This window comes from Mirounga leonina, unplaced genomic scaffold (assembly GCF_011800145.1).
Source record: "Mirounga leonina isolate KUSES-001 unplaced genomic scaffold, KU_Mleo_1.0 Mir_173, whole genome shotgun sequence".
NCBI classification, from domain to species: domain Eukaryota; kingdom Metazoa; phylum Chordata; class Mammalia; order Carnivora; family Phocidae; genus Mirounga; species Mirounga leonina.
In genome coordinates, this window is record NW_023270447.1 from 4,105,925 (window position 1) to 4,123,711 (window position 17,787).

At 38.4% G+C, this 17,787-nt stretch overlaps 1 pseudogene; it reads left to right on the forward strand.

Annotated features, from left to right (window-relative positions):
* The first annotated feature begins 1,202 nt into the window (after positions 1–1,202).
* On the forward strand, positions 1,203–15,140 carry LOC118020389 (annotated as a pseudogene).
* Positions 15,141–17,787: the final 2,647 nt, after the last annotated feature.

Below are 17,787 nucleotides of genomic sequence, written 5' to 3' on the forward strand. Positions count from 1 at the left end.
CCCTCTCCCTCTGCCTCTGCCTCTCCCCCTGCTTGTACTCTCTCTGTCTCTCTCTCACTCTCAAATAAATAAATAAATCTTTAAAAAAAAATAAACATATTTTAAGGTTTCTGATATATTGTCATACTTCCTTCTAGGAAGATAATACCAACTTGCACTTTTCCTAGCAATGTGTGCTATTACCTGTTGCCCTGTATTCTCACCAACATCAGGTAATACTATTTTATAAAAGATTTTGCTGGCAAGAATTTCCAGAAGGATCTAAACACTGGAATGAATCCTGTCACTTATATTTTTACCTTACTAATGGCATTTCTGACAACATTGGAGAGAGTTGAAGTATATCCTTTTGAAAACTATCAATGTTGTTAATATTACGTTCTGTTTTACAATCATATTTATATCCTCAAAGTTTTGTCAATAGGGTGATTTTAAATGTTTAAAATTAACAAATAGCATTTACATTCTTATGATGATATGAATATTATTTATTGTAAAGCCAGCTGGTGTGTTGAAACTGTATTTCTTTCTTTATGGATCTAGTGCCATACCTCCTTGTGGTAGATTGTTTGCAAAGATAGATTCCATAATTTTTCCCATCCTTTGCAATATGACTTTGCTACTCTTCCCATTAAGAGGTGGAGTTTATTTCACCATCCCTTGAATCTGGGCCAGCTTTGTCCAGGGATGTTGTGGGACTTGGAAGCCTAGACTTCAAGAGGTCTTGCAGCTTTTGCTCATGTCTGCTTAGTGCCCTAAGACCATCTGTAAAGAAGTCTGGACTAACCTACTTGAAGAAACCACATGGAGAGAGAAAGAGGCTCAGCTAACAGCACCAACCAACCAACCATATGCCTGATGCCATCCTGGACTATCCAGCTCCTGTCAAACTGCTAGATGACTATAGCTACACAAATAACCACAGAGAAGATTAGCAGAAGAACCACTCACTGAGCCCAGTCCAACTGCTAATCCATTGAATCACAAACAAATGAAATGTTTGTTGTTTCAAGCCACTGAATTTTTTTAGGGTGTTTTGTTACATAGCAATAGTTAACTGATACACCATTTTATGTTACTCAAAGGAGAGTATTTGCAAAAATCCAAATTACATTATGACTTTAATTATCGGAGTGATTTTAAAAATATTTAACAATCTGTGTAGATGAAAGAATATCACAGAGGCTGCAGTACCAATAAAGATGAGGATATGTGAGGTAACTTTTGGAGTGCACTGGTTGATGGTGGACTGTCATAGCCTCTGGGGTCAAATGGATACCTAGCATTTTCCTGTTGGTGCAAGTGCCATCAACAGTGGTGCTGTCTTTCCTGTCTTGATCTGGACTTGCTCTTAACAAAGAGGCCCTGGGATGACACAAGAGAAGGCAGGTATATAGACTGGTTAGTGGTCACTGGGGCAGGTACTCTTCAAAGTGGAGCCCACCTGGGACTCCCTGGAGCCAGAGTGACTGGTGTTGTAGGTGGTGGGTATACAAGGGCTTAGCTTAGTGATTGTGAATCAGTCAAGTACAGAATTATTTCCTTATTTTATATATTGGCTGACTATCAGGCCTCTTGTACAGATTTATTGTACAATTAAAGCAAACATATTTATGATTGTGGCTGTAATACAGCTGTCATTTTGAGTTTAAATGTCTGTTTCTCCCCAGTAGAGAGTTGGTAATTGTCTTCTAGCTGCAACTGACTTGGTGATTATCCTCATTCTGGTTCTTCTTTTTCAAAATTAAAAAATAAACTTCGCATATGTATTGCAAGGATCCTGCTGATTCCGTCCATGTTTATTAAATATTCAACTATTATACTGCAAGGGCTGCCTGCCCAGGTCCCCTAAAAACAAATAGCTCTTTATGTATTTTTACACTTTTATTTATTAAATAACCTCGACCCCCCAACATGGGACTTGAACTCACAACCCTGAGATTAAGAGTCTCATGCTCCACTGACTGAGCCAGCCAGGCGTTCCCCAAATTGCTCTTTAATACCTCTTATTTTAAAACCACTTTTGCATCTTTAGTTGGATTCCATTTTTCCTCTGCTCACACTGACCATACTGATCATACTTGTTAGAGGCCTCAAAGCCCCTTGTTAGCAATAAATTCTCTGAGTTTCAGTGGTCTTAACTTCTCAGAAATGTTATTTCCCTAATTCTTCTGTTTACATTTATATCTGATTCACTCTTTTCATGATGGGAGAGCCATTTGCCCATCCTCTTGAGGAATATGAAACAAAGAAACAATGTCTATGGCATGTTTATCCATGTCCCGTGTGTAAAGTGTCCCCCTTCATAAGCTATAGTGCAGGGATCAAAATAAACATGCTTCCAAAGCTGTCTAATCACCAGAGCAGCTGCTGCTTCCCCAATAAGAGACTTTCAATATCTGGGGAACTTTAACTCTTTCCTGCCCACTGTGTAAAAATTACAATATGCAGATTTCAAAGTTCTTTAAATCATATTATCCGTTTTCAAAATTCTTCCTCTCCTTTTCAAGGCTCAGAGTTTAGAAGCAAAGAATGTGAGGATAATAAATGGTTTAAGAGAGATGGTCAAAGAGGGTGGAGTCATTTCTTTATGGAGAGGAAAATGTGTGAATGTTCTCAAGATTGCTCCTGAAACAGCTGTTAAAGTCTGGTCATATGAACAGGTAAAGTCATACTGCCTATGACATTTATTTACAAGGAAAAGTTATTTAATTTTATTTTTAAAAATTGCTTCAGATTATTACAAAACAAAGGGAGACGATTACTTATATTGGAGCATTATTTTAATGTTATATTATTTTATTTTTTATTATTTTTTAGATTTTATTTATTTATTTATTTATTTATTTATTTATTTATTTATTTATTTATTTATTTAAGAGAGAGAGAGAGAGAGAGCGAGTATGAGCAGGGGGAGGGGCAGAAGTAGAAGGAGAGAATCTCTAGCAGACTCCATGTTGAGTGCAGAGCCTAACATGGGGCTGGATCCCATGACCCTGTGATCATGACCTGAGCTGAAACCAAGAGTTGGACGTTTAACCAACTGAGCCACCCAGGCACCCTGTTATTATTATTCTAAAATTATGCTGTTTTTAAAAGAAAATTCCTTCTTCTTTTTTTTTTTTTAGATTTTATTTATTTATTTGGCAGAGAGAGATACAGTGAGAGAGGGAACAGAAGCAGGGGGAGTGGGATAGGAGAAGCAGGCCTCCTGCTGAGCAGGGAGTCTGATGCGGGGCTTGATCCCAGGACCCTGAGATCATGACCCAAGCCGAAGGCAGACGCTTAATGAACTGAGCCACGCAGGTGCCCTGAAAATTCCTTCTTTTAATATTTCCTCAATAAAAGCTAGTTTAGATAATTGGTTTGGGCACCTACATGGAGACTTCAAAACAGTATACTAAGTTCACTGAATTCCAACAGGAATATGGTTGAATCAAGGGAGAAAAAATGAAACAATGGACTGAGTCAGGCTTTAGAGACCACAGACTTGTATTTGCTCCATTCTAGTTGTGTGGACTTGGATAAGTTCCCATAACATCTCTGAACTCCAGTTGGCTCATCTGTAAAATGTAGAAAATAATATCTATTTTGCAAGTAGCTTGGCACATCATAAGCATTCAAGAAACAGTGGTCCCAACTATTACATAAAGCATAATGTAGGATACTGTGGGTAAGTTCTACAGAGGGACTCACACTAGGTTGAGGGGCTAGGGATGGCCCTCGGAGGTAACATTTAGGTTGAAACCCCAAGGGTAAGTGGAAAATTTCCAGTTGAAAGAGAAAAGAATACTCCACCCAGAATAAACAATGTGTTCAAAGCCCTGGAGGCAAAAGAGCAAAGTGTGTTTGAGGTGTTAAAAGAAGCTCCCTGGGGCTCCTGGGTGGCTCAGTCATTAAGCGTCTGCCTTCGGGTCAGGTCGAGCCCCGCATTGGGCTCTCCGCTCTGCGGCGGGAAGCCTGCTTCTCCCTCTCCCACTCCCCCTGCTTGTGTTCCCTCTCTCGCTGTGTCTCTCTCTGTCAAATAAATAAACAAAATCTTTAAAAACAAAAAACAAACAAAAAAAGAAGCTCCCTAAGACTAGAGTGGTGATTGTGGTTAAAGAGGAGGCAGACAAGCAAAGGGAAAAGAGGCAAAAGCGCAGGGAGAATGGTTGGGACAGTATGAAGTAACCCAGGTGAGAGATGAAAGTGATGTCAGTGGAGAGAGACAAGTGGACAGATTCTGCAGATACTTAGGAAGTGGATAAGATTTTGTTATAATTATTTGTGGACTGTGAAAGAGAGGGAGATGTCACGGATGATACTGAAATTATTAGTTTGTTCAACTGGGACCATTTATTGTGATGGGGAACACTTGGGCAGCACTGCCATGTCACAAATCCTCAAGGGCTCCATTTGCAGTATATTTTGAGGGGCAGTGTGTGTGTGTGTGTGTGTGTGTGTATTTAGTTTTGGGCACGTGGAGCTTGAGGTGTCCATATTAGTTAGGAATCTTTAGGTCATAAATAACAGGAAGTGTGACTCAAGCTGGCTTCCATAATAAACGGAATTTATTTTCTCACGTTTAGAAATAGGGTGGACTTCTGGTGAAGCTTTATTTATCTGATCAACTGTGTCACCAAAGACTCCACCCCACCCATCTTCTCTCTGACCTCCACTGGGTTCTTTATCCTAAGACTTATTCTTTTTGTGATTGAAAGATGACTGCCTGAGGCTTCCAGGGGTTCATGTTTCTTTGTGGCAGGAAGAGAGCTGACTCTTCTCGTAGTTCTCTCAGAAGAGCAAGGAAGCTTCTTTTGGGAAGTCTTCCTAAAACATTTCCTTGGGTCTCCCTGGTCCAGGTTGTGTCATTTATCAATCCTTGAACTAATCAATATTGCAGAGTGATAGAATGTACTGATTGGTTTGGAACAAGAAGCTAAAATACAGACCAAAATAAAGGCCAAGGAAATATCCATTCCTTAAGGAAAATTTTATTATCATTATGCAGTAATAATGACAGCTCCCTCAGTTTCTATGTGGCAAGCATGTTACACATCTGCATTATTGTGTTTAATCTTCACAACAATCCTGCAAAGTAGGGACTGCAAATATAATGGTGACCAGTATGGACAAGGCATGTAACTTCATTTTCCAGATGAAAAAACTGAGTTATAGAGAAGTTAGATAATTTGTCCTGGATTACTCAGTAAGTGACCTAGGCAAGATCAAGTCCTAGGTCTGTTTGTGATGTTACGTTGCTTCGTTAAAATTGGATAGAGTTGCTGCCAGAACTTACTGCATAAGGTGCTTAGTTATTTACATCTCAGTGGTTTCCATTCCATTATAATTCCTTATTATAATCAACACGTTGGATATCTGCTGGATACCAGATCTTATTCTAGGCAAAAAGACATACAAGCTGAAGTCTCTACTGTTAAGGTTGGGGCCTCCCACCTAAAGGGCATGACTATATTTACGTTCTTGGTAATGTGCATTATGGTTTTTAACTATGGATTAAATGCCCAAGTGTTCATTGATATGAAATGTTTCTATGCCCTCTGGGACTTCTGAGTATTAACATAACTTTAAACTCTTATTAATACAGTATAAGAAGTTTCTTGCTTCTGAAGGAGTCAAATTAGGAACTTTTGAGCAATTTGCTTCTGCTTCTTTGGCTGGTGCTACTGCACAATCTTATTTACCCCTTAGAGGTAAGTGCTATTGAAAGAAGATGATTTAATTGCTAATTTTAATGAAAATTATGGCTATTTTTTTTCAAATGAGCCAGAAACCTCTTACAATTAGTAGTAATTACATGGAGTAAGGAAAACTTATTGCCAGGGCAATATCACCAGAGCTGTGACATCCAGTTGGCATTTCTATTACTGTTCTATTTTTTTTTCATTTTCCCTTCCATATGAACATTAAAATTGGCTTGCCAAGGTTCTTTAAAAACAAAAAACAAAACCAGTTGGAATTTTTGACTCTAACTGTACTGAATGAATTTGGGAAGAAATGACAATTGTAATACTGAATCTTTTTGTCCAGGAAGGAGGTATCTCTCTCTCTATTTAAATCTTCTTTATATTCTTTGATAAGGTTTATAATTTTCTTATAGAGGTCTTACACATTATGAGGCTTTTATATTACTGTATCTTTGTTATATTTGTTGCTATTAATGTATTCCTTTACATTTTGCTAATGTTTATTGTTAGTATATATGAAAACTCTTGGATTTTAACTTTTATCCAACCACTCTACATTACTCTTATTAATTCTAATAATTTGGAAGCTTTTAAGGTTTTCTCTTAATCATTGTTCTTCTGAAATTTCACCATGACATCTACAAATTTGGATTCTTTTCTTCATATTAGTTAATTTTTTTTTCAGTGAAACAGTCGGCATTTTTGTGGTCCTGGGAAATTTTTTACTATTACATTTTGGATTATATTTTTCTTTCTTTTTTTTTTTTTAAAGTAGGATCCATGCCCAGCATGGAGCCCAACATGGGGCTCAAACTCAAGACCCTGAGATCAAGACCTGAGCTGAGATCAAGAGTCGGACACCTAACTGACTGAGCCACCCAGGCACCTGAGGATTATATTTTTCTTTTTGATCTTGCTATACTCTCCTTCTGTAACTCTTTTAAATTAATTAATTATTCCAGTATAATTAACATACAGTGTTATATTACTTTCAGGTGTACAATATAGAGATTCAGCAATTCTATACACTGCAATGCTCATCATAGTAAGTGCACTCTTAATCCCCATTACCTATTTCACCTATTGCCCCAAGCACTTCTCCTGTGATAACCATCAGCTTGTTCTCTATATTGAAGACTGTTTTTTGGTTCATCTCTTTTTTTCCTTTGTTTCTTTGTTTTGTTTCTTTGTTTTGTTTCTTAAATTCCACATGAGTGAAATCATATGGTATTTGTCTTTCTCTGACTGATTTATTTCACTTAGCATTATACCCTCTAGATTCATCCATGTTGTTGCAAGTGGCAAGATTTCATTCTTTTCTATGGCAGAGTAATATTCTATTGTGTATATATACCACTTCTTTTTTTCCCCCAATTTTTTTTTTTTAAAGATTTTATTTATTTATCTGACAGATAGAGAGACAGCGAGAGAGGGAACACAAGCAGGAGGAGTGGGAGAGGGAGAAGCAGGCTTCCCGCGGAGCAGGGAGCCCGATGCGGGGCTCGATCCCAGGACCCTGAGATCATGACCTGAGCTGAAGGCAGATGCTTAATGACTGAGCCACCCAGGCGCCCCCCCTTTTTTCAATTTTTTAATTTAAATTCTAGTTAGTTAACATATAGTTATAGCACTTCTTCTTTATCCATTCATCTATCTATGGACACTTGGGCTGCTTCTATAATTTGGCTATTGTAAATAATGCTGCATTAAACATAGGGGTGCATATATCTTTTCAAATTAGTGTTTTTGTATTTTTTTTTAAAGATTTTATTTATTTATTTGAGAGAGAGAGAATGGGAGACAGAGAGCATGAGAGGGAGGAGGGTCAGAGGGAGAAGCAGACTCCCTGCCGAGCAGGGAGCCCGATGCGGGACTCGATCCTGGGACTCCAGGATCATGACCTGAGCCGAAGGCAGTTGCTTAACCAACTGAGCCACCCAGGCGCCCGTGTTTTTGTATTCTTTGGGTTAATACACAGTAGTGGAATTACTGGATCATATGGTAGTTCTATTTTTAATTTTTTGAGGAACCTCTATACTGTTTTCCACAGTGACTGCACCAGTTGGCATTCCCACTGATACGGCACGAGGGTTCCTTTCTCTCCATATTCTTGCCAATACTTGTTTCTTGTGTTTTTGATTTTAGCAATTCTGACAGGTGTTTGGTGATATCTCATTGTGGTTTTGATTTGCATTTCTTTATGATTAGTGATGTTGAGAATCTTTTCATGTGTCTTTGGCCATCTGTATGCCTTCTTTGGAGAAATGTCCATTCAGTTCTTCTGCCCATTTTAAAATTGGATTATTGGGGTTTTTTTTTTTTTGTGTGTGTGTGTGTGTGTGTTGATTTATATGTTCTTTTTTGGTGTTGATGTATATGTACTTTTTATATTTGGATACTTACCCTTTATTAGATATGTCATGTGCAAGTATCTTCTCCCATTCTGTAGGTTGTCTTTTAGTTTTGTTGATTGTTTCCTTTGCTACACAGAAGCTTTTTATTTTGATGTAGTCCCAACAGTTTATTTTTGCTGTTGTCTCCCTTGCCTCAGGAGACAAATCTAGAAAAAAGTTGCTATGGCCAATGTCAGAGAAATTATGGCCAGTGCTCTCTTTTAGGATTTTTATGGTTTAGGTTTCACATTTAGATCCTTAATCTATTATGAGTTTATTTTTGTGTATGGTTTAAGAAAGTGGTCCAATTTCATTCTTTTGCATGTAGCTGTCCAGTTCTCCCAACACCATTAGTTGAAGAGACTGTCTTTTTCTCATATGTATTCTTGCCTCCTTTGTTGAAGATAATTGACCGTGTAATTGTGGGTTTATTATAGGCTTTCTATTCTGTTCTATTGATCTATGTGTCCATTTTTTTTTGTCAGTACCATACTGTTTTGATTATTACAACTTTGTAATATATCTTGAAATCTGGGATTGTGATACCTCCAGGTTTGTTCTTCATTTTCAAGATTGCTTCAGCTATTTGGGGTCTCTTATGATTCCATACAAATTTTAAGATTATTTGTTCTAGTTCGTGAAAAATGCTGTTGGCATTTTGATAGGGCTTGCATTAAATCTGTTGATTGCTTTGTGTAGTATGGACATTTTAATAATATTTTTTTCTCCCAATCCATGAGCATGGAATATCTTTCCATTTGTTTATGTCATCTTCAATTTCTTTCATCAAGGTTTTATAGTTTTTGAACACTACGGGTCTTTTAACTCCTTGGTTAAGTTTATTCCTAGGTGTTTTATTATTTTTGGTGCAGTTGTAAATGGGATTGTTTTCTTAATTTCTCTTTCGGCTACTTCATTATTAATGCATAGAAATGCAACATATTTCTGTATATTGATTTTGTGTCCTGTAACTTTACTGATTGATTTATCAGTTCTGATAGCTTTTTGGTGGTGTCTTTATGGTTTTCTGTATATAGTATCATCTCATCTGCAAATAGTGAAAGTTATACTTCTTCCTTACAACTTTGGATGCCTTTTATTTCTTTTTCTTATCTGATTTCTGTGGCTAGGATTTCCAATACTATGTTGAATAAAGATGGTGAGAGTGGACATCCTTGTGTTGTTCCTGATCTTAGGGGAAAAGCCCTCAGTTTTTCACCATTGAGTATAATTTTAGTATAATTTTTCATATATGGCTTTTGTTATGTTGAGATATGTTCCCTCTAAACTTACTTTGTTGAGGGTTTTTATCATGAATGGATGTTGTATTTTGTCAAATGCTTTTTCTGCATCTATTGAAATGATAATATGGTTTTTTTATCCTTTCTCTTGTTGATGCGATGTATCATATTGATTGAAATTTATGAATATTGAACCATGTTTTCATCCCTGGAATAAATTCAACTTGATCTTGGTGAATTTTTTTTTTAGTGTATTGTTGGATTCAGTTTGCTAATATTTGGTTGACGATTTTGCATCTATGTTCATCAGAGATATTGGCCTGTAGTTCTCTTTTTTAGTAGTGTCTTTGTCTGGTTTTCATAGCAGTAATGTAGGCCTCACAGAATTAATTTGGAAGTTTTCCTTCCTCTTCTATTGTTTGGAATAGTTTGAGAAGAATAGGTATTAATTCTTCTTTAAATGTTTGGTAAAATTCACTTGTGAAGCCATCTGGTCCCGGACTTTTGTTTGTTGGGAGCTTTTTGATTACTGACTCAATTTCATTGCTGGTAATTGGTCTATTCAAATTTTCTATTTCTTCTTGATTCAGTTTTGGGAGGTTTTATGTTTCTAGGAATTTATCCATTTCTTCTAGGTTGTCTAATTTATTGGCATCTAATTACTCATAATATTCTCTTATAATTGTTTGTATTTCTGTGGTGTTGGTTCTTATTTCTCCTTTTTCATTTCTGATATTTTTGAGTTCCTTCTCTATTTTATTTATTTTTTTTTGAGGAGTCTGGCTAAAGGTTTATCAATTCTGTTGATCTCTTCAAAGAACCAGCTCCTGGTTTCATTGACCTGTTCCATTATTTCTTTAGCTTTTATTTTGTTTATTTCTACTTTAGTTTTTATTTCTTTATTATTTCCTTCCTACTACTGGTTTTAGGTTTTGTTTGTTATTCTTTTTCTAGCACCTGTAGGTGTAAGGTTAGGTTGTTTATTTGAGATTTTTCTTGCTTGTTAAGGTAAGCCTGTATATTTATAAAATTCCCTCTTAGAACAGCTTTTGCTGCATCCCAAAGATTTTGGACCAATGTATGTATGTTCATTTTCACTTGTCTTCATGTATTTTTTTATTTCCTCCTTGACATCTTGGTTGACCCATTCATTGTTTTGTAACATGTTGTTTAACAACCATGTTCTTTCCAGATTTTTTCTTGTGGTTGATTTCTAGTTTGAAACCAGATGTAGTTTCTGACCACTAGGACTGTGGTCGGAAAAGATGTAGGGTATGTCTTTGATCTTTTTGAATTTGTTGAGCCTTGTTTTGAGCCTAATCTATTTCGGAGAACATTTCATGTGCACTTGAAAAGGATGTATATTCTGCTGTTTTAGGATGGAATGTTCTGAATATATCTTTTAGATCCATCTGGTCCAATGTGTCATTCAAAGTCACTGTTTCCTTGTTGATTTTCTGTTTGGATGATCTATCCATTGATATAAGTGGGGTGCTAAAGTCCCCTATATTATTGTATTACTACTGATTACTTCTTTTATGTTTGTTATTAGCTGCTTTATATATTTGGGTGCTCCCATGTTGGGTGCATAAATATGTACAATTGTGATATCTTCTTGTAGGATTGTTCCCCTTATTATTATATAATGTCCATCTTTGTCCCTTGCTACAGTCCTTGTTTCAATGTCTATTTTGTCCAATATAAGTATTGCTATCGGCTTTCTTTTCACTTCCATTTGCATGATAAATGTTTTTCCATCCCTTCACTTTCAATCTATATGTGTCTTTAGGTCTGAATAGGGTCTCTTGTAATCAGCAAAAAGATGGGTCTTGCTTTTTTATTCATTCCATATACTGTGTTTTTTTGATTGGAGCATTTACATTCCATTTACATTCAAAGTAATCATTGATAGGTAAGAACTTATTGTCATTTTGTTACTTGTTTTATAATTGTTTTTGTAGTTCTTCTCTGTTTCTTTCTTCTCTTGCTCTCTTGTCTCATTGTTTTGTTGGTTTCTTTAGTGATATATTTGGATTCCTTTCTCTCTATTTTTTGCATAGCTATTACTGGTTTTTGATTTGTGGTTACCAATAGGTTTGTATATAACATCTTCTGCATATAGCAGTCTATATTAAATTGATGGGTCCCTTGAGATTGCATCCTTTTTTTACTCCTCTCCCCCTCATGCTTTAGGTATATGGTGTCATAATTAACATCTTCTTCTTCTTCTTTTTTTTTTTTGTGAATTCCTTGACTGATTGTTATAGATATACTTACTTTTACTGCTTCTGTCTGCCTGCTTTTCATGTTCCTGCTTATGGTCTTTCCTTTAACATTTCTTGTGAGCCTGGTTTAGTCGTGATGAATTTCTTTAACCTTTGTTTGTCTGGGAAATTCTTAAGCTTTCCTTTTATTCTGAATGATAACCTTACTGGATTGAGTATTCTTGTGTGCAGGTTTTTTCTTTCAGCACTTTGAATATATAATACCACTCCCTTCTGGCCTGCAAATATTCTGCTGGCAAATTAGCTGATAGCCTATGGGGTTTCCCTTGTATGTAAGTTTTCTGTTCTCTTGCTGCTTTTAAAATCTTTCTTTATTACTATTTTCCCATTTTAATTACTGTGTGTCTTGGTGTGAACCTCTTTTGGTTGATTTTGTTGGGGGCTCTCTGTGCCTCCTGGATCTGTACTTCTGTTTCCTTCCCCAGATTCAGGAAGCTTTTAGCCATTATTTCTTCAAATAAATTTTCTGCCCCCTTTCTCTCTCTTCTTCTGGGATCACTATAAAGTGAATGTTATTATGCTTGATGGTGTTGCTGAGTTCCCTAAGTCTACTTTCATTTTTTATTATTATTTTTCTCTCTTCTTTTTGGCTTGATTCCTTTCCATTACTTTGTCCTTCAGGTTGCTGATTTGTTCTTCCTCTCATCTACTATTTATTCCATCTAGTGTATTTTAAATTTCAGTTAAGTTCTTCATCCCTTTTTTTTTTTTAATGTTTTCTGTCTCTTTGTTAATAGTCTCACTGAGGTCCTCTACTCTTTTCTCAAGTCCAGTGCGTATCTTTATGACCATTTCTTTAAGTTCTCTATCAGGCATATTATCTCCATTTCATATATCTTTCCTGTGATTTTGTCTCATTCTTTCATTGGGGATATATTCCTGTCTCCTCATTTTGACTTACTTTCTGTGTCTGTTTCTGTATGTTAAGTAATTCAGCTATGTCTCCTGCTCTTGAAAGTAGTGGACTTCTGAAGAAGATGTCCTGTAATGTCCTGCAGTGCAATGTTCCCTCTTTGCCAGAACCGGTGCTTCAAGGGAGTTTCCTATGTGTATTGCCCGTGATCTGCTGTTACGGCTGAGCCACTTTTTTCTTCAGTTTAGTCATCTGCAATGGCTCTCTTTGCCTGTTGTAGACAGGGTTTGGTCCTTGTGTTGTTGTGGGCCAGTCTGGGGCTGCCTTGGGCTTAAGTTGAGTAAGACAAGGTGTTTTCCAGAGATGTAGTAATACTCAACTGCTGGGTGCTTTCCCTGTGTTGTCCTCTGAGAAGCTTTTGTTGGTGGGCAGGGCCTGCATTCAGACCAGATGTCTGCCCCCATCCTACTGCTGGGGCCATAGTTGGTTTCACATGTGTGGTTATCTTCCCTTCTCCCCAAGGCATGAGTCACTTTGGAGTAGTGCTGGCCTCTTTTGGAGCTGTTTGCACACTGCTAGACTTATGGCACTGTTTTGAATGGGCTCTGATCAAGGGACTATTGGAGTGGGCAAGTCCACAGAAGAATGTGGGGGTGGGGACTGTGGTTCCAGCAAGATCTGGGCAATTCCACTGTGGGAGGGGACCTGCAGCCTCAGGGGACTGAGGCAGGCCTGGTTATGGGGACAGAAATGCAGAAGTCTGTGGGAGTGGGATGCACAGTGTTAGCAAGGTTTGCACAGGTCTGCTCTGTAGGGGACCTGGAGCTGAAGCCTGCCTGGAGGGGATGTGTTCACAGGAGAATGCAGGGGTGGGGCACTGTTAGCAAGTTAGCACTCTGTAGTGGGTGTTGGCACTGTGCTGGTTTCCACCTGAGTCTGTGTCTTTACTGGGGGGTGATGGGGGGAAATGGTGCTCACCAGGTCCTTTGTTCCTGGAGAAGTCTCCCAACATTCCCTGCCCCTCTAGCACATACTCTGATTTAGTAAACAAATATCCCTCCCATATACTCCAGGCATTTTTTAAACTGCTGCTTCTATGCTGTATCTCCACGTGGTTGTTGGTTGTGTTGTCTCTCTAAGGGCAGGGACTCAGCTTCCTTTGACTCTCCTGGATCTCCTAGAGCTGAGCCCGCTGATTTTTAAAATTCTAGGTGGTAGGCCCTGCTGATTGTAAGAACTCACAAAATTTGGCCCCTTTGATTTTCAAAGCCAAATATTACAGGAATTTGTCTTCCTCATGTGAGATTCCTGTGCCTGGGGTACCTGGTTTGAGGGTCGGTTTTTTCCCCCTCTCCTGGCCACATTGCCCCTTTGTCCCTGGACAGTCCTGTAGTCCATTTAGCTCCCAACCATGTCACCCCCATTCCTACTCTCTTTGATTGGTCCCTTCTCTCCATTTACTTGTGGAGAGCCTATTCTGCCAGCTTCCAGTGTTTTCTGGGTTATTTACACTAATGTGGGTGTTTTCCAGTTGTATTTGTGGGACAAAGTGAGCTTAGAATCCTCCTACTCCTCCATCTTCCCTGGAAGTCTGCCTCCTGTAACTCTTATTTTTGATAGATACTAGAATTTCTGGTGATACCATCCAAAATTCTGTCAATCTTTTTTCTTATATTTTCCCTGTGTATACATATATACATGTGTAGTTGTTTGTGAAATCCTAACATCAGTTTCTTAGGACACTAAATTTGGGGGTGGGGGTTTGTAAGAGCTTCTTTTTTTATTTTGGGTTCCTTATCTGAGTCACAGTAGAATAGCTATGGTTAAAATCTTATAATTTGGACAAAAAGAAAACAGAGATGAATTCATACACTCTATCTTCCTATGAAGTTAAATTAAGAAATGTAGTAAAAGCATTTAAACACTGTATTTGTAAGCTATTCCTATGGAAAACTAAAATATTCCAGGGAACAGTAGGAAAATATATAGATATACTGTTGTTAAAAATACAGTATAACCTAAGATTGTTTTCTCTTTTTAATTCCATAATAATGGGTGAGCTCTGTAGCCTACAATTTGTGGTAATGCTCTGGGTTAGATAACTGATCAATGACCTTACAACATTATCTTTTTTTACATTCAGGTTTTAAAAACTAATTTGGCCGTGAGTAGAACTGGACAGTACCCTGGGATTTTGGATTGTGCCAGGAAGGTCTGGAAGCTTGAAAGAGTTACCGGCTTTTACAAAGGCTATGTTCCTAGTCTTCTGGCTGTCAAACTATATGTAGGCATAGATTTTACTATTTATGAGGTGAGTTTGTTTCCATGATGGACTTAAAAACAGATTTATTAGATCTGAAATTATTATACAACTTAAAATTTTTTTATCAAATTACATTTAAGGCAGAGTCAATAGAGAACACAGTTTTTACAGTTTGTTTTGCTGGCTCCTCTTCCTCAAGATTACATGTAGTTTTCTATGAGTATTGATCTCAACCTCCCCTCTTCTCTCCCTGCACACAACCCACTGTCCTTCAATGACTCCCATCTGTTGCTGGGTTTCAGTATAGCTGGTATACCACTTACTTGCAGATCTGTTTTTTAACCTCTCTTCTGATCTCCAGACCACCAAGGAGATTGCACAGCACTGTTTTGTTTTCCATTTTTCTGGCATATGATTTGGCTCATGTTACTCTTGTTCTGGGCTTCCTTGTGGATAATTTCTGGTAATGATAATTATCTACTCCAAATCAATTAAAGTCACTTGATTTCTCAAAAAATAATAGTAAGGGGGGAGGAGGAGTTAAGATGGTGGAGTAGTAGGGGGATCCTGAGCTTGCCTCATCCCTAGCTTGATCAACATCAAATCATTTTGAACAACTAGGAAATCGATCTGAGGATTAAGAAAACAATCTGCACAATTGGAGGGAGAGAACATGGCAGATGTGAAGTTTGGAGCCATGAATTGGGGGAGAGAAAAGCTGCAGTGCCATGAAGGGGAGGGAGCCCTTTTCACAGAGTGAAGTCAGGGAGAGAGGGAAAGAGCGGGAGAGAGAATAGCGCATAGGGTTTGCACAATACACTGCAGTGAGGGGATCCCCTGGGTGGCACTGGGAGAGAAAGCTCCCCTTCCTGGAGTACATTTGGAAGAGAGTTTTTGCCTCTCCAAGGACAAAGGGCCCACTGGGTGTCTTCGAGTAGCTCTTCAGCAGCAGGGGACAGAGGTGCACACAGAGGGCAGATAACCTGGTGGCAGCTTTTTGCTGTGCATCAGCATAGACTCCAGCCACCATGCACATACCGTTCAACTGATTTTCTGGGACAGAACGGTACCGGGTGCAATGCCAGGCTCTCCTCTGGGGGAGGGGAGCGGTCTGTGCCTTGCCAGGCCCTTTAAGAGTTGGAGTTTTGAATCCCAGCTATTCACCAGAGATAAAACACGGGAGAACTGTGGCGCCTGGCCTGCCAACAGCCCAGGCACAGACAAGTTGAGGGCAGGGGTCTGATGAAAGCCTGGGACACAGGAGAGGAGATTGTTCGCTTCTCTGTGAGGGCTTCCTACACTGGAAGGCCACGAGTACCCCTCCCTGGGAATGAGAGGACAGGGTGACCCCATCTTCCACACACACCCCCACCAGCACAGTGGGACTTCAGAAAGAAACACAGTGCCTCCAGTGGAGGCTGCAGTCCCTTATACCAAACTCCGCCCCCTGCATCTGGCAGGGGCATCTTTAAAAAGGCCTGTCTGACTGTGAGACAGAGCAGAGGGCCTCTCCCTCAGAAGATCAACACAGGCCCCCCTCATGTACCAGGTCTACTGATCATAGAGTGCTGCAAAGTCTCAGTTTCAATTCTGGTGGAAATCGGATCAGGCTTTCTTTTTATTTTTAATACATTTATTTTATTTTATTCTTCTTCTTTTTTCCTTGGAATCAGGCTTAAGGTTTTTATTCTTTGTTGGTTTGTTTGTTTACTTTTCTCATGTTTTGGATCAGGCTTTTCTTTTCTTTTTTCCTTCTTACTTTCTTATTCCTTGGAATCAGGCTTATAGTTTTTGTTTGTCTGTTTCCTTCCTTTTTTGTTCCTTTTCCTTTTCTCTTTTCTTGGATCAGACTTTTTATTTTTTATTTTTTAAAAGCAGGCTTATCTTAACAAACAGATCAAAGCACACTTAGTTAAATGTCCAAACACTCCCCACTCTAATTAAAACACCATAGGGTATCAGAATGGATAAGAAAAAACAAGACCCATTGATATGCTGCTTACAAGAGACTCATTTTAGACCCAAAGCCACCTCCAGATTGAAAGTGAGGGGGTGGAGAACCATCTCATGCTAATGGACATCAAAAGAAAGCTGGAGTAAGCCATACTAATATCAGTCAAACTAGATTTTAAACCAAAGACCGTAGTAAGAGATGAAGGGCACTATATCATAGGGAAGGGGTCTATCCAACAAGAAGGTCTAACAATTGTAAATATTTATGTCCCCAACTTGGGAGCAGCCAAATATATAAATCAATTATTAACAAACTTAAACTCATTGATAATAATACAGTAATAGTAGGGGACTTTAAAACCCCACTCACTGCAATGGACAGATCCTCTAAGCAGAAAATCAATAAGGAAACAATGCCTTTGAATGACACACTGGGCCAGATGAACTTCACAGATATATTCAGAACATATCCTAAAGCAGCAGAATACACATTCTTTTTGAGTGCACGTGGAACATTCTCCAGATTAGATCGCATACTGGGCCACAAATCAGGCCTCAACCAGTACAAAAAATTGAGATTATACCATGCATATTTTCAGACCACAATGCTATGAAACTTGAAGTCAACCACAAGAAAAAATTTGGAAAGACCACAAATACATGGAGGTTAAAGAGCATCCTACTAAAGAATGAATGGATCAACCAGAAAATTAAAGAAGAAATAAAGAAATACATGGAGGCAAATGAAAATGAAAACATGACAGTCCAAACCTTTGAGATGTAGCAAAGGTGGTCATAAGACGGAAGGATATAGCAATACAGGCATTCCTCAAGAAGCAAGAAAAGTCTCAAGTACATAACCTAACCTTACAACTAAAGGAGCTGGAAAAAAGAAGAGCAAATAAAGCCTAAGACCAGCAGAAGAAGGGAAATAATTAAGATTAGAGCAGAAATAAATGATATAGAAATTAAAAAAAAGAGACACCTGGGTGGCTCAGTTGGTTAAGCGTCTGCCTTCAGCTCAGGTCATGATCCCATGATCAAGTCCCACATCAGGCTCCTTGCTCAGCGGGGAGCCTGCTTCTCCCTCTCTCTCTGCCTGCCGCACC